Genomic DNA, 18,354 nt, shown 5'->3' with positions numbered 1-18,354 from the left:
TATAATGTAACCATCTTACAGTCCTCTAAAATGGATGCAGAAAATCCAAAGTGTAACTTTGATATAATGGTAGCACATCTGTCATGTTTACAGAAGATATGAGTTCAAATCACACAGACAGCCTTCAACATTTTTCCTAACCAAGGGGGATTTTAACCAATATATCATACACCATTATTTACAGCTTTAAAAAGGCAGCAAACTCGCAGCAATGTTAGCATGTCAGACAAAATGCTTAGTGGTATTTTGTCCTGCTTTATGTTCTGAGTTCAAATCCCAGCAAGGCTGACTTTGACTTTCATCCTTTCAGAGTTGATAAAATAAGTACCAGTTGCACACTGGGGCTGATGTAAGCACTTCCTGAAATTGTTGACCTTGTGCAGGTGGCACGTAAAAAGCATCCACTACACTCACAGAGTGGTTGGCGTTAGGAAGGGCATTCAGCTGTAGAAACACTGCCAGATCAGACTGGGCCTGGCGCAGCCTTCTGGCTTCCCAGACCCCAGTTGAACCATCTAACCCATGCTAGCATGAAAAACGGACATTAAACGATGATGATGATGATGATGTGCCAAAATTTGACACTTACTATTTACAGCTTTATCTAAGGCAAGCCTGGCCAACTTGAATTACATTGTGGGCCACTTTAATCAGAGAAGGTTTTTCGAGGGCCACTTGTATACTTTATGCACTATCAGTCAAATAATCAAATTACAGAATCAAGAATTTTTCATACTTTTCGTTTGCTTGAAATTATAAAATTGAAGGCTATTGTTTTTTTCCCACTTAGAAATTTTAAATTTATTTTGAAACAAATGTTTTACACAAACAATTTTATTTTGAAATTAAACACAATAAAGAGATCACTGGTTTTAAGAAAGTATCAAGTGAGCCGCAAGATAAAAGTCTGCAGACAGCATGCGGGTCGCGGGCCTCAGGTTGGCCAGCCCTGATCTAAGGCAACAAATTAACAGACACATTAGAACACTGAGGTGGCAAGCTGGCAGAAACGTTAGCATGCCGGTCAGAATGCCTAGCGGTATTTCGTCTGTCGCTACGTTCTGAGTTCAAATTTAACCAAGGTCGACTTTGCCTTTCATCCTTTTGGGGTCAATTAAATAAGTACTAGTTATGCACTGGGGTCGATATAATCAACCTAATCTGTTTGTCTGTCCCCTCTGTGTGTAGCCCCTTGTGGACAGTAAAGAAATAAGACACATTAGCACATTGAGCAAAATGCTTAGCAGCATTTCTTCCAGCTTTACATTCTGAGTTCAAATTCCACCAAAATTGACTTTGCCTTTCATCCTTCATGGTCAACAATATAAGTTGATTACATCAACACCCCCAGTTGAGTATTGGGAAGAGGGGGGGATGTGATCAATTAGGCCCCCTCCTCTATAATTTCAGGCCTTCAGCCTATAGAAGAAAGAAATATCTACAGCTTTATCTATTTTGAGTTCTGCTATTAAAAACAGTTTACCTAAACTAGTGATTTTTAGAGACAAAAAATAAGAATACCACTTTCTATTTGAGAAGGATTTCTACATGGGTAAATATGGTATATGTTACCATTATCTCATATTCACTTTTCTTTTCTACTGTCTAAAATATTTATCATTTCTCAGGCCACCCACACCAGCCTGTAGTATACTTCAAATTATATATATATATATATATATATATATGTTTTTTTCAATTATATATTCAGTTTATTTTATGTTTTGTTTTGCATAATACCTCTGATGATTGTATGAAACTGAACACACACACATAGAAATTACATAGAAATACACACACATACATGTATATGTGTGTGTGTGTATATATATATATATATATATATGTATACATACACACACAAACACAGATATACATAATATATAATATATATAGCTATATATGTTATATACATATGCACATACATATAAATACATACACACACAAATATGCATAAATACACACACACACGCATACATACATACACACACACACACACACATTTTCATGATAAGATATTAAATACTCAAGTTATCAGATACTTGACAGTAAACAGATGTACAAAATAAGTATTCCTTCTCTAGAAAGCCTAATCAAGTTTCTAGAAAAGTATCCATTCCACATGGATTTCTGGTAATGATAAAAAAAAAAATTGAAGAAATGCGAAATAAAAAAAAAAGAGGGAAATATAACAAAAATTTGTAAAAATATGAAACTTCTTCCAATAAAATGCACAAGTGTTCTAAATTTGGAGGCTGAAGACATACAACGGATATTTCAATATCATATGAAAAACATCCTCATTTAATGTCCATTTTCCATGCTTGCATTAGTCTGACCGAATTTGTTGTAGGATATTTTCTATGATTGGATACCCATCCTGATGCCAACCCTCACTTGTTTCAAAGTAAAATAATATTTTCCTGAGGCCAGACATGTTTTTTTTCATAGAAGACTGGAATTAACCAACATTACTTGTATGATGGTAATGCTTATTTACAACCATCACACAATATCAAGACAAGGGAACTACATACACACGTGTATGTGTGTATATATATATATATATATAAAAATTTATATATATCTGTAAATGTAATATGTGATAATTATTCGGTAGCCATGATAAAACTCCAAGTTTTGCATGTCGGGGTGGATATCCACACTGCCACCTCTTCAGTTATCCAGCCATCAGAAAAAATGCTATTTTTTCCAATGGCCAGATAACTGAAGAGATGGTGGCATGGATTCCCACCCCAACATCCAAAACTCAGAGTTTTATCATGGCTACCGAATAACTGTCACATATTACATTTACAGATAAATTCCACTATTTACAAAATATCGAGGTCTCTTTCATTCTTTTGTTGTCTTACCATTTCTATCAATATATATATATATATATATAACTTCCATGCTTCCTGCATGGTGAATTGCAGGCAGTGTGGTTAAGAAGCTTGCTTCCCAACCAGGTGGTCTTGAGTTCAGTCTCACTGTGTAGCATTTTGGGCAAGTGTCTCCTACTACAGCCCCAAACTGTATGTGTATCTGTCATAATGTCTGTCTTTAAAAAAACAGTGTTGTGTGTTCATGTTCCATAACTTAGAAGTTCAACAGAGACCAATAAAAAAAACACCCAACTTAAAAAAATATGATAAATTAAAATGCTATAAGGTGGTGCTCCAGCATGGCTGTATCCAATAACTAAAACAAGTAAAAGAGAAATGAAATTTAATACTGTTTAGTTTAGAGAAGGAAATGCTTTGCCAAACTGACTGAGATTAGATACATGGACAAATCATACAGACTCAATGAGTTATTGAACTCACCACAACTCTTTGAAATCATTATAAGATTAATTTTAACCTACACAAACTAATAAGAGAATTTATTATATTTTAACCAACTGCCTTTCATTCCATTGAAAATTTTACATTGCAAATTATATGCATTCTACAAGAATGCTCATTGAAGATGATAAAATATGTACCCCTTCTTTGTTCCTAAAGCTAGTAAATGTAATACAGCACAAAATACCATTTTTTTCTACCTTAATTCTTTCAAGTATAAGGTTTCCCTTTCTTTCACACTTTTCAAAACTATGAAAAGAAAAATATGTAAGAAATTTACAGCATGGAACGAATAAGGTATGGTTGACTAAAGGGGAAAAAAATTTACAGAAAGAAGAATAACCAAGTTTCTTCTTTCTTTTTCCTAGATCTCTCTTTGAAAATAACCAACAGTATGTTCGCCATTTTTATATTTTCATTGTAACATGAAATACAATAAACTGAATTCCTAGAATGCAAAAATAAATAAATGACTAACGAAGGAAAAATTTATGAAAAACAAAATGACAACATATGCATACAGACAAAGAAAAAAATGTTCAGGCAAAAGTCATGCAAATAATGCAGACTCTGTTACAATATAAAGAGAAAATTTTTCTGCTCCAGTTGAGTGAAAAAAATTCTATCAAAGAAAAAAAATTGATTTCCAAATTGCTTAGAACAGATGAAATCTAATTTCAAAGAACTATGTTAACGAGATGCAATGTCATTAGATATTCTAAATTTAATTTATACTCAACTGGAGAAACCAAAACTCTCAAAATGGGATTCCATTTGTAACGGGGCCAAAAGTCTTTTGATAGTAGTATAACAAAGAAAACAAGTGTTTTAAACAAATATTAAGTTCAAAAACCATATGAAAAAGGGTGCTTGTGATGGTAGTGGAAAGTTGTGATATGCATGCCTTTCCTAAAGGTGAAAGTAAAATTGAATGACTTCATCTGAGAATCAAAAGAGATACATAGCTTTGATTAGCTCATTATGCAGTCATTTAAATATTAACAAGAAATATGAGCACCGATGAAAAGAAATAATCCTGACGAAATCTGAACACAGAATGTAAAAGGACAAAGCTAAATACACTGAATCAATTTAATCTGTTGCTCTACCATCTCTGCCGCTAAATCTAAAGACTACGTCCTCCTTTGGATTTAGCATCAGAGATGGTAGCGCAACAGATTAAATTGATTTACTGCATCTAGTTTTGTCCTTTTACATTCTGTGTTGAAGAACTGGTGTAACCATGATGTTCTAGTTATCTGATGTGGAGGTACAATGGCCCAGTGGTTAGGGCAGTGAACTCACAGTCATAGGATCGTGGTTTCGATTCCTAGACCGAGCATTGTGATTGTTTATCGAGCAAAAACACTTAAAGCTCCACATGGCTCCGGCAAGGGGTGGTGGCAAACCCTGCTGTACTCTTTCATCACAACTTTCTCCTACTCTTTCTTCCTGTTTCTGTTGTACCTGTTTTTCAAAGGGCCAGCCTTGTCACCCTCTGTGTCACACTGAATCTCCTCGAGAATTATGTTAAAGGTACATGTGTCTGTGGAGTGCTCATCCACTTGCACGTTAATTTCACAAGCAGGCTGTTCCATTGATTGGATCAATTGGAACCCTTGTTGTGTTCTTAAATACTAAAAAGTCAATTAATCAGTTGGATTTGTTAGTCTTTTCGTAGCCATTCATGACCTCTTCATTGACATGCTCTCCTTCCTCCAGGTCAGCTTCAGGCTCTTTAGCTTTAGGCTCAACATTTATGTAACTTTATGGATGTGAGAGGGAATGTTCACAAGAGGGGGATATGAAGGAGAAAAAGAGAGAGAAAGTGTGTGTGTGTGTATGTGTGAGTTCTGGTACATGTGAATGGATGCCCCACACAAATGCACATATGCACACACATGTATATACACACACTTTTTTCTCTCTCCCTCCCCCTCTCACATATATTCCTATTCACATTAATATTACATAAATATTGGTTTCAAATTTTGGCACAAGGCCAGCAATTTTGGGGGAGGGCATAAGTTAATTACATCGACCCCAGTGCTGAACTGGTAAACAGGCACTCTGTCAGTTATGATAACGAGTGTTCCAGTTGATCTGGAACAGCCTGCTCATGAAATTAACGAGCAAGTGGCTGAGTACTCCACAGACACACATACCTTTAAAGTAGATCTCAGGGTGGTTTGGCATCACAGAGAATTTGATAAGGCTGGCCCATTGAAATACAGGTACTAATTATTTTTGCTAGCCGAGCTGACTGAGCAATGGGAAATAAAGTGTCTTGCTCAAAGACAGAGTGCACCACTGGGAAAGCACTGGTGATGGTACCATGTAAAAGGCACTGGTGATGGTACCATGTAAAAGGCACTGGTGATGGTACCATGTAAAAGGCACTGGTGATAGTACCATGTAAAAGGCACTGGTGATGGTACCTTGTAAAAAGCACTGGTGATGGTACCATGTAAAAGGCACTGGTGATGGTACCATGTAAAAAGCACTGGTGATGGTACCATGTAAAAAGCACTGGTGATGGTACCATGTAAAAAGTACTGGTGATGGTACCATGTAAAAAGCACTGGTGATGGTACCATGTAAAAGGCATTGGTGATGGTACCATGTAAAAGGCACTGGTGATGGCACCATGTAAAAGGCACTGGTGATGGTACCATGTAAAAGGCACTGGTGATAGTACCATGTAAAAGGCACTGGTGATGGTACCATGTAAAAAGCACTGGTGATGGTACCATGTAAAAGTACTGGTGATGGTACCATGTAAAAAGCACTGGTGATGGTACCATGTAAAAGGCATTGGTGATGGTACCATGTAAAAGGCACTGGTGATGGCACCATGTAAAAGGCACTGGTGATGGTACCATGTAAAAGGCACTGGTGATAGTACCATGTAAAAGGCACTGGTGATGGTACCATGTAAAAAGCACTGGTGATGGTGCCACATAAAAAGCACCCAGTTCACTCTGTAAAGTGGTGTTAGGAATGGGACCCAGCTCACAACCTTATGATCATGAGCTGAATACCTTAACCCTAGCCACTAAGCTACTTGCCTCCACCAACCGGTATATAATTTATCGACCCCAAAAGGAGGAAAGCAAAGTCAACTTTGGCAGAATTTGAACTCAGAATGTAAAGGCAAATGAAATGCCACTAAGCATTATTGCCTGGCATGCTAACAATTCCACCAACTCACTGCCTTACAGAACTACATAAATACTGAACCTAAAATTAAAAGACTGACAGACCCAAAGCTAACTTGGAGTAGAGAGGGCATGTCATTGGAAAGGTCGTGAATAAGGATGAAAAGACTTTGACAAACACAACTGATTGATTGATTAACCAAGTGATTAATTAAACCCCTGATGCTTATTCTACTGGTCTCTATCCTTAAACTGCTAACTCACAAGGCTGTAAAATAAATCAACACCAGTTATCGAGTGGTGGGGAAACAGACACAAAAACATGCACATACATACATAATATCCATATATATATATATATATATATATATATATATATATATATACACACACACACACACGAGGGGGTGATCGGAAAGTTCTTGGCTTTAAGAGTATTGACGAAGGTCTGGTTGGAGGCCCAATCTTCCAAGTTCTTTCACAGGGTTTAGAAAAACTGAAGGACTGCTGCAATAAGTGTATGAAACTGAGAGGGGAATATGTTGAATAAAATCATAATTAACTGATCCTCCTGTATCTTTTTTACCGAAAGCCAGGGTCTTTCCAGCTCCCCCTTGTACACAGACACACACACACATACATATAGAAGCTCATTATGCAAACACATAATTTCTGGCTCACTAGTTCTTGTTGAACCACCAAACCAATGCTAATATGGAACATAGATGTTAACTAGTGATGATGATGATGGTGCTGAAAGAAATTTGCAAAAAAAAAACAAAAACAAGAAACCTAGAAGGCATTTTGTTTAGTCCTCTAACAAGTCTGTTAAACCATCATCCTTAACCCATACTAATAATAATGGATACATTTAACCAACTCCAAGTAGGAAAATGTAATGATCAAACAAGGATGTAGGACACTGACCTCTCAATATGTTTTGTTATCATCATCGTCTGTTTTCCATCCTGGCATGGGTTGGACAGTTTGAAAGGAACCGGTAAGACCGGATACTACACCAGGATCCATGGTTTCGATAGCTAGGTTCCCATCCTAACACCACTTTATAGAGTGTACTTTATAGAGTGTACTTTTTATGTGGCACCATCACCAGTGCTTTTTACATGGTACCATCACCAGTGCCTTTTACATGGTACCATCACCAATGCCTTTTACATGGTACCATCACCAGTGCCTTTTACATGGTACCATCACCAGTGCCTTTTGCATGGTACCATCACTAGTGCCTTTTACATGGTACCATCACCAGTGCCTTTTACATGGTACCATCACCAGTGCCTTTTACATGGTACCATCACCAGTGCCTTTTACATGGTACCATCACCAGTGCCTTTTGCATGGTACAATCACTAGTGCCTTTTACATGGTACCATCACCAGTGCCTTTTACATGGTACCATCACCAGTGCTTTTTACATGGTACCATCACCAGTGCCTTTTACATGGTACCATCACCAGTGCTTTTTACATGGTACCATCACCAGTGCCTTTTACATGGTACCATCACCAGTGCCTTTTACATGGTACCAACACCAATGCCTTTTACATGGTACCATCACCAGTGCCTTTTACATGGTACCATCACCAATGCCTTTTACATGGTACCATCACCAATGCCTTTTACATGGTACCATCACCAGTGCCTTTTACATGGTACCATCACCAGTGCCTTTTACATGGTACCATCACCAGTGCCTTTTACATGGTACCATCACTAGTGCCTTTTACATGGTACCATCACCAGTGCCTTTTACATGGTACCATCACCAGTGCTTTTTACATGGTAGTTCACCAGTGCTTTTTACATGGTACCATCACCAGTTCTTTTTACATGGTACCTTCACCAGTGCTTTTTACATGGTACCATCACCAGTGCTTTTTACATGGTACCATCACCAGTGCTTTTTACAAGGTACCATCACCAGTGCTTTTTACAAGGTACCATCACCGGTGCTTTTTATGTGGTACCATCACCTGTGCTTTTTACAAGGTACCATCACCTGTTCTTTTTACATGGTACCATCACCAGTGCTTTTTACATGGTACCATCGCAGTGCTTTTTACATGGTACCATCACCAGTGCTTTTTACATGGTACTTACATGGTACCACCACCAGTGCTTTTTACAAGGTACCATCACCAGTGCTTTTTACAAGGTACCATCACCAGTGCTTTTTACATGGTACCATCACCAGTGCTTTTTACATGGTAGTTCACCAGTGCTTTTTACATGGTACCATCACCAGTGCTTTTTACATGGTAGTTCACCAGTGCTTTTTACATGGTACCATCACCAGTTCTTTTTACATGGTACCTTCACCAGTGCTTTTTACATGGTACCATCACCAGTGCTTTTTACATGGTACCATCACCAGTGCTTTTTACAAGGTACCATCACCAGTGCTTTTTACAAGGTACCATCACCGGTGCTTTTTATGTGGTACCATCACCTGTGCTTTTTACAAGGTACCATCACCAGTGCTTTTTACATGGTAGTTCACCAGTGCTTTTTACATGGTACCATCACCAGTGCTTTTTACATGGTAGTTCACCAGTGCTTTTTACATGGTACCATCACCTGTGCTTTTTACAAGGTACCATCACCAGTTCTTTTTACATGGTACCTTCACCAGTGCTTTTTACATGGTACCATCGCCAGTGCTTTTTACATGGTACCATCACCAGTGCTTTTTACATGGTACTTACATGGTACCACCACCAGTGCTTTTTACAAGGTACCATCACCAGTGCTTTTTACAAGGTACCATCACCAGTGCTTTTTACAAGATACCATCACCAGTGCTTTTTACAAGATACCATCACCAGTGCTTTTCACATGGCACCATCAACAGTGCTTTTTACATGGCACCATCACCAGTGCTTAAGTGGTACCATGTAATGTCATATCAGAAAAAGTGTGCACTTTTGCAACATATCACAAATACTCAAATGAGAAGTAGATTGTACAATACCTGCATATGAAAGGAAGGCTATATGGTAGTGAGATATGGGTCCTGAATGCAGAGGGTATGTGAAAACTAGAGAGAAATGAAGTTAGTATGCTCTGTTGGATATACAATGTCAGTGTGGATGTTCAACAAAGTGCTTAGGTACTAAGAGAAAATTAGTCATAAGAGGAAACAAATGTACTGTGCAAAAAGAAAAGATTTGCTAGTTTGGTCATGTGATGTGTTTGGACGAGGACAGCTGCATAAAGAGCTGGTCATTTAAAGTGGATGCAACTTGAGGAAGAGGGTGGGGCAAGAAGACATCAAATGAGGTAGAGACGGCTGAGTTTAAAATACTAAGCCTCATGAAAGAGATGACAAAAGACCGACAGGATTGACAAGTTGCTGTACTACAGAGGACCTGACCATCACAGCAAAAACTGATGTCCTAAAAGCGTTCTGTTTATGCTTCTAATCCATTCTGCCTCATCAAGCATTTCCCATATCTCATTCCCCTAACATCCAACCCTAGTACTACTCAGTGGTTGTAACCATGAGGGCAAAATCAGTATATATTACTCCACCCACTTCCTTTGCACAACCAGTCATCTCCTCCCTTCTGGAACCACTTCCATCCCTTATTCTCATTCTTCTCCCTCTTTCCACACTATTTTCACCAATCATCTTTCTGTGCCTTCAGTTATATCTCCCCTTTGCCATAATCCATTTTAACACCCCATATATTTCTTATCATTCTCAACACCCTCTCATATCTGCAATCATACCCCACTCACTACAGCTACCCTTATGTACCCCCCTCGACATCTCCCTCCCCAGCACTCTTACACTTTGCAAGCCATACCCCTACCTTCTGGTCTATCCTCAGCCACTTCTGTCTCTCACCTCACCCTCTCTCTACACTGATATTTCCCATAAATCGTATCTCTACCCATGTTTATTAATCACTACGTTCACCTCTACCATCATTCCTAACTATCTGTTACTCTCCCCTAACACTTAGGAGACTATCCACTCTCTCCTCTCCTGATGTTGTCTGTATCCTCTTTTATGCTCACCTTCTTGTACCTTGAAAGTTTGCTCTGGCACTCTTTCACTATCATCTTTATCATCCTCATCTTCCCAGTTACTACTACTTACCTTAATATATTTTCTCTATAGTGGGATGCTTGTCCCTCTATTATACTTTAGCCTTTCAACACCTGGCATAAAACCACCTCTCCCTCTCAAATACTTAACCCACTTGGTAATGAGAGCTTTCGCTTTTTCTTTTTTTCCTGTTGTTTTCTGTCTTGCAAGTTACTTGGCAACCAGCGTCCCCTTACTGGCACTCAAGCCTCGTGCTAGTATGGTGTTAAGAGCACCATTCAAGTGTGATCGTTGCCAGAGCGGCTATCTGGCCTCCGTGCCGGTGGCATGTAAAAGGCACCATTCGAGCGTGATCGTTACCAGCATCGCCTTACTGGCACCTGTGCCAGTGGTATGTGTAAAAGATTTGAGCAAAGGTCGTTGCCAGTACCGCCTGACTGACCCTGTGCCAGTGGCACATAAAAGCACCCACTACACTCTCGGAGTGGTTGGCGTTAGGAAGGGTATCCAGCTGTAGAAACTCTGCCAGATCAAGATTGAAGCCTGGTGCAGCCATCTGGTTTGCCAGCCAGCAGTCAAATTGTCCAACCCATGCTAGCAGGGAAAGCGGACGTTAAATGATGATGATGATGATTCCCTAGTACTGGTGATATGAGAAAACGACCAGCACACACTGTAAAGTGGTTGGTGTTAGGAAGGGCATCCAACTGTAGAAACCTTGCCAAAGCTGATACTGGAACTTGACACAACCCTGCAATTTGTCAAATAATGTCAAACCATCCAACCCATACCAACATGGAAAACAGATGTTAAATGATGATGATGATGATAATGATGTTGATGATGTGTTCTCAGCAATATATTACAAACACTGCGTTGTGTTGTGTTCTAGATAACGAAATATAAATAGTGTGATGTTCTGAGAAATATATCACAAATACTATGTTGTGTTCTGGGCAACACATCCCAAATACTGTGCTTGTGTTGTGTCCTGGGCAACATGTCACAAACAGTGTGGTACATTGTTCTGTGAGCAACTGAATTATCTACAAACCTCTAACTCATAGTTTAGGCCAAGTTCATAGGAGAATTTTAATTCCACACTGCAAACTATGGGAAAAATTGTTAATGAACACTGCTCTAACTACTTATGGCTATGTACTGTATCAACCCATAGAAATGAACAACAGAATAGAACATTTTTGATATTGAAACCATCTGTAATCCAACACCCTATTGATTTGGTCACTTAATATTCAAGGACTGCCACTATTTAAAACAAAACAACAGTAAAGCAGATAAAGTATAGAAATACCAGCTGAAAAATTTTAGTTGAAATTCATAGCAGTCATCTTGCATATTTAGATAGTATGCTTAATTTTTAATGCCTTAGCTCAATTGTCAAAAATAGGTCTAGATCAAATGAGAATGTTACTAGAGGAAGACAAGTACAGGTTGGTGGGAAAAAAAAACATGAAAATGAATTGCAAATGAAGAATTTTTATATCAAGGATAAGTTACTTCAATGTTCCATTTATGGATGGAACATTGGGTATGTTTGTAGAAAGGAAAAGAAAACTTTAATTAGATGTTGGAAACAACACTTTACAGACTTTTCACACAATATTACCAACACTTAAAAACCCAAAGAGCTTAGGAGATATTTACATACCCTTTTTAACGCCAACTTGTCTGAGACCACCCCTGGTTCAATGGACAAACTTCATGCTTTAAAATGATCTAAACAAAAACTTACCACAAAAATTTCATGTTAATTTATGTTCCAAACATTTTACTATATTCTTCACTATTTTGTAAATTATTGTAAAGAAAAATAATGAATATCAATAGAAATATGGTAACAAAAAGGTTAAGGAGTGGAGTTAAAATAGTGAAGTCAATAAAAATATTGGACTATATTTCTTGATACTTAATTTAACATCACTATCTGGGCTTCGTGTACCTTTAGCACAATCCTTTTGTTGCAAGAATTTGCAACAGAGACTTGGTTTGAGAGAACCAAGGGTTATTCTTTCCTTCCCCTACCAATATTAGAATCACTGACCTTCCTTCTTATATCATACATAAACACAGATTTTTTTTCTTCTCTAATTGTTTTGTTACATTTCAAGACAGGTGTGTTTCTTATCCATTCCTACACTGTGGAAGAAGAGGGGTGGAAGCACACCTGTGAAATGTTTTTTTGTTTTTTAATTTATACCAGCACCCTGTTCAGACCGAGAGATTTATTACCTCCCTGCTTAATGAAATAAGCATTGAGATATCTCAAGATATCTCATGATGAAAACAGATAAGCATTCACTCAACAAATCTCTGTAGTCCTAGACGGGATTAACTCATTTTTTTTCACTTCTTGAGGAATTAAAAAATACTTCCCTCTTTAAAGATAACAAAAAGCAGCCAAACCTTCAACCTCAAATGCAACAGTATGTACTGACCCAGAAGTCAGATCTTGGCAGAAATTTTCTGCACTAATTATTTAAGATTTATAATTTCCTGTATTAGTTTACATTTTTCTTTCAATTAAATCGTTCTCCAGTAATCATTTAAGAAATATTTTAATATAAGACGATTTCATGTCTCACTAAATTGTTTTTAACGTTACCACCATCTTTTGGTTCCTCTCCATCAAGCTGAGGAAGAACAAAGAAGTGGACTAAGTGAAAGAGACAAACACAAGAAGTATTATAATGTAGGAATAGTGTCTGGTAACTTCCGCTTCGCAAGTCTCTCTCTCCAAAATGGTATTCACATCCCTAAGGACAGAATAATCACAAGTTGTCATTGTACAATCTATTAATAAACTTAAATATGGATACAATTCAAGTGATATGTGGGATAAGATTTATGACACATATTACACACACCTACATTTACATAAATACACACATACCTACACACACATATGGCCTTCTGACGACGAAGCAGGCAATTTTTCAAGTATGGAAACTTTAAGTAGCTGACGGCGTTGATTTCAGACGACCAACGCAAATGACATTACGCACATACGTTCACATAAAGCGGCCGGCCTTTACTCCCATTAAATTTCACCCCAACACTCAAATACGGTCACATATATTAACATGGAAGTGTTTATACATATAAATAATAACCCACGAGTGCATGGTACCACTTTCACTTTGACAAGCATTTTCTGTGTATTAATTATTTTAGAATTATTTTTTGGTATTTGTGATTCTTCTGTGTAACATTTTGCTTCATCTCTTCGAATTAGTTAAGAACTAAACATTTGTCTATATATATATATATATATATATATATATATTTATGTATGTATATTTTAGTCGGCCCAGGGCTATAGTAGAAGACATATGCCCAAATTGCCGCGCAGTAGGATTGAACCCAAGACCACATACTTGGAAGCCAGTCTTCTCAATCACACGGCCACAAAATTTTGTTCTAATGTCGAGTTATAATAATAAAGATTTAGCATTAAACCGAAGAATTATCCAGTTCTTTTTGTAGATATTATATTTTTTACAAGCCGGGTGACTGTGACTACGAACCAGGAGCGATGGTCTTATGCATGGCACCATATATGTGTGTGAAAAGCTGCCCTGGTCCTCAGAAAGACACCAGTATTTAAGTAGTTGTTAGCCCTGGGTCACCAGCTGTCAAACGAAATTTATCTCGATAAAAAGCCTGACAATGTGAAAGCGGAACCATATACTCAAAGATGACTGCATAAAACATAGACGCACACCATGACATTTACATAATCAACGAGGGAGAAGTTTCATACGTTAAGTAGAATATACATCTCCTGGACAGGACGTCAGACTACCACAGGCAACACTCCCAGACAACCCAATTTAAACTTGTCAATGAGGAGACCTCTACGTAATTATTCGACATACAAGTAATAGCAATAAAATCTTCCTTAATTCAGACTAGCTTTTTTTAATGGCATATTGAATAATGTTGCCTTTGGTATACTATGCCTAAACTCTGATCATATAGACCTGACAAGACAAACATCCACTTGTACTGACATCTAAGTTATGTCGTGGGCTATGATGTGGGCTAAGATCTATTATATACAACGCAATAAGCGTGAGCCTAAGACCTATAAGACCCGACCTTATCTATTATATACAATGCAATAAGCGTGAGCCTAAGACCTATAAGACCCGACCTTATCTATTATATACAACGCAATAAGCGTGAGCCTAAGACCTATAAGACCCGACCTTATAAGCTATAAAACCAAATGTAAAACTCATTTCACGTCAACACACACACCATTTATTGTACATATATATATATAAATAAGCACATAACAGGTATGTCTAAATAGATTTATACTTGTGTGTGTTAATGCTCCTAGGCACTTGTAAGCTCATTTTACACACACCCACACACGTGCATGTGTGTATAATGAGCTTATTGTATTCAGTGCTCAGGTGCATTACAATATATATACATATATATATATAACAAAATAATAAATAAAACATATGCATATATACATACATATATGTACGTACCTACACCTATATGTATATATACATGCATATATGGGTACAGGACACCAAAAAATATTTACACACACAAACAAAGGTGCATATACACTCAGACAAAATTATGTGCTCGCTTGACAACAAGGACACATCACTTACAGACACGAATAGAATCTATTAGACATACACATATACACCAAACCAACAAATAGTCCAAGATACTTTTGCTTTCACTCAAAAAAGAAAACTAAAAAGGAAGAGTACGCTTTCGAAATACATAATAATCTGCTTTCACCAACAAACGAAGAATAATTTGTAGAACAGACAAGAGCTAACATCACATACACATACTAGGAAATATGTAACTTCTAATATTCTACATATATTGCTAGGCCAGGCACCTTGGATTTCTTTATTGTTTGTTTGTTATTTTACATGAAAATAAGAAATTCGATGATTTAGGTTAAACGGAGATGTGAAATGAAGTGAAATTACTTCAACAGGGATTGGAAATCCAGTAACAAACAGCTCACTTAATAGATTATCCGCTTTATCCTCTGGGTATTTGCCACTTTTATACTGTAATTAACTTTACTAATTCATCTCAGTAATTCTGTTGCAACGACTGCCCACATATATATTTGCTTATGTTGTTTGTTGTTTTCATTAATCTCCTTACACATACATACACAAGCACAATAGATCGTGTTCGAAGAAAAATTAACGAAATTATGAAAATAAGAGTAAAGGTAACAAGTGCGTATATGTTGTTATACACAAACCGACACAGACACACACACACGCACAAATTACATTATCATAAAGGCGTGATGGTTGTTATCTTTTTAATATCATTTCCTGGATATTTATGCTGTGCAATGCAAAGAAACATTTTAAAAACAAAAGAATACGCACCGAACACCAAACAAAAGAAAGTGAAAAAATTCGAAGAAATAATTGTGATTTAATTAATTTTAACGACGTCACTGAAAAGAGGAAGCCATCGCACAAGAATCTTAGCTTACCTGGAAACAATGAAAGAACTAGTGGATGTCTCTTTGCGACGTATTAGAATAAAATAATAATAGATTTACGTACGTTTTTGATAGAAGTAGATAAGTTGGTTTCGTTAGATGAATAGGTTAGCAGGTAGACGGTTTCTCCTTCTTCAATGGTTCCTATTTAGACTGCTGTAATATAAAGTTCCTTTAACAGGTCGAGGAGAAAAATGACGCAAATTTAGCCGTTAGTTTCCTCGTCTGATGCTTTTGCAGAAGATGCGAGAATCTAATAGAAACTGGTCAAAAATATATATTATACACTTCGATCTTAGTCAAAAGACCGAAAAAGCGATGAAATAAGTTCAAGCAGGCACGAAGAAAAATGTATGTTGTGAGTTTGAATGACAGGGAGATGTATGAAGTGGAAGAAAAAGAAAGAAGTAGAGGAAGCAGAAGCAAGACAATCCGATATCACTGAAGACTATTATAATTGGTATCGGTTCTGTGAGGGTGCTGTTCTGCTACTGGTGCTGCCTGTTGCATAGCAAATCAGACGGTGGAACAGATGTTGCTGTCGGGGAAAAAAAAAAGAAAAACCGTTCTCTAATTCCTCATAGACTTTAATTATTATTATTATTATATATTTTAGATAAATATGCAGCAGAATATTTATTGATGTTACTTCTGTATTAGCAAATATTATTTAACTATTAGTTGTCACTTGAAAGCCGAGGAAAAAATACATACAGTATCATAAAATGTCACGGTTGTTATTATGAGACTAATTCAATATTTATTCATTGAAAGAGTAAAAAAACATTCGATGTCTCCAAGATGAATAAATTGATCTTATGTAACCAGGAGCGAGTAGTAATGTGTAATCAGTCCTTAAAAAAACATTTTCCCAGAAATTTTGTTAATTATTCCGCCCAGCTAGATGGACATTATAACAAAGTATCCTGTCAAGAAATGCAACGGAGAGAGCCTCAACATGGTCACTCACCCTCGTAGAAATAACAGCCAAATATCCCTCAAATCATACTCGATCGTCTTAAGGACGGAAGGGCACATTGGTTAACATAGTGCGAGAAATGCTATCTCTAGGGAGGAAAAAATCAGGTTGGTCATAGAATGTTTTTGATAATAGATCTACTCGATGAGGACTTATTTGGGACTAAACATGGGAACCTATCTTCCGTATATTTAAACTCCCGCTGAAAACAAAAACTAAGGACGTCACTCTGTTAATTTGACTTGTATTAGATACAGCTGGTAAATTATTAATCATGAATGATACTCCTAATTCTATGCTCTGATTTTCACAGGGATCATTTTTATCACACAGGCTACATTATAATTATTTCGCTTGGTATTTTTTCACATTTAAAGTGTGGAAACGAACGGTTAAGAGACATTGCTATTATGTAAAACAATTAAGATATTTCTGGACAAAACAAAACAAGAAAAACTAAATAGCATCTGAACGGACACTTGATCTGTTAAAAATAGCAGCTGAATCACGACAAATCACATTTTACTAACACAGATAATATAGCTCTAGATTTAGTCCGAAAACCATCGATCTGCTAAATCAGAGCAGAACAAGAGTTAAACAACAACAATAACATTGTTATGACTCGGTTAATCATTCATAGCGTGTTGTGCTGAGTTCTGTACTCAGTGTTTTATTAATTAAAATTTACATTCAAAATTTAAATGTTTAATTAATTAAAATTCCTCCATTTAGTTGGAGAAAGAAAACAAAAACCTAGAGTCAGGGTCGACCCTTGGGTTGCTGGTGCCCCAAGCTAGCTGAACTTAAGCGCGTACAAGCTGACGGTCGTGGAAATTTCCTTGTCTTTGTCACGCCTTCCATGGCGCTCCGGGCGACTGCTAGAGTTGCCGGTACCTTGAAGCCGGCCATGCTTAGAGTCAATTGTTGGTGACACGCAAAGAAAAAGGGAAATAATTTAAAGAAATTCAAAACTATCGCACAGTTAATTTATGTGCTAAGAGAAAGGAAAGCCTGGCCCATGTTTGCAGGGAAGGATCAACTATGGACATGTTTCAATCTATTAGATCTCATCAGCAAAGTGTAACCTATCCAACCCCACCAATCAGTTAACAGATTTTTATACATAAAAATTAGCTGCCATTTCTGACAGGTCAAGCATACTTATTTGGTGAACATAACTCTGTCTCTTTTACTCTTTTACTTGTTTCAGTCATTTGACTGCGGCCATGATAGAGCACCGCCTTTAATCGAGC

At 37.2% G+C, this 18,354-nt stretch overlaps 1 protein-coding gene across 1 annotated transcript in view; it reads right to left on the bottom strand.

Moving 5' to 3' along the window:
* LOC115209263 (guanine nucleotide-binding protein subunit beta) overlaps nucleotides 1-16,610 on the bottom strand; it is a 165,393-nt gene extending 148,783 nt beyond the window's left edge. The window contains exon 1 of the mRNA XM_036501483.1: nucleotides 16,184-16,610. The gene's annotated coding sequence lies outside the window, so the exon portion shown is untranslated. The remainder of the gene's footprint in view (nucleotides 1-16,183) is intronic.
* Between the last annotated feature and the right edge of the window lie 1,744 nt (nucleotides 16,611-18,354).

The sequence above is a fragment of the Octopus sinensis genome, linkage group LG3, assembly GCF_006345805.1.
Source record: "Octopus sinensis linkage group LG3, ASM634580v1, whole genome shotgun sequence".
Lineage (NCBI taxonomy): Eukaryota > Metazoa > Mollusca > Cephalopoda > Octopoda > Octopodidae > Octopus > Octopus sinensis.
This window is presented reverse-complemented; position numbering and strand designations above follow the sequence as displayed.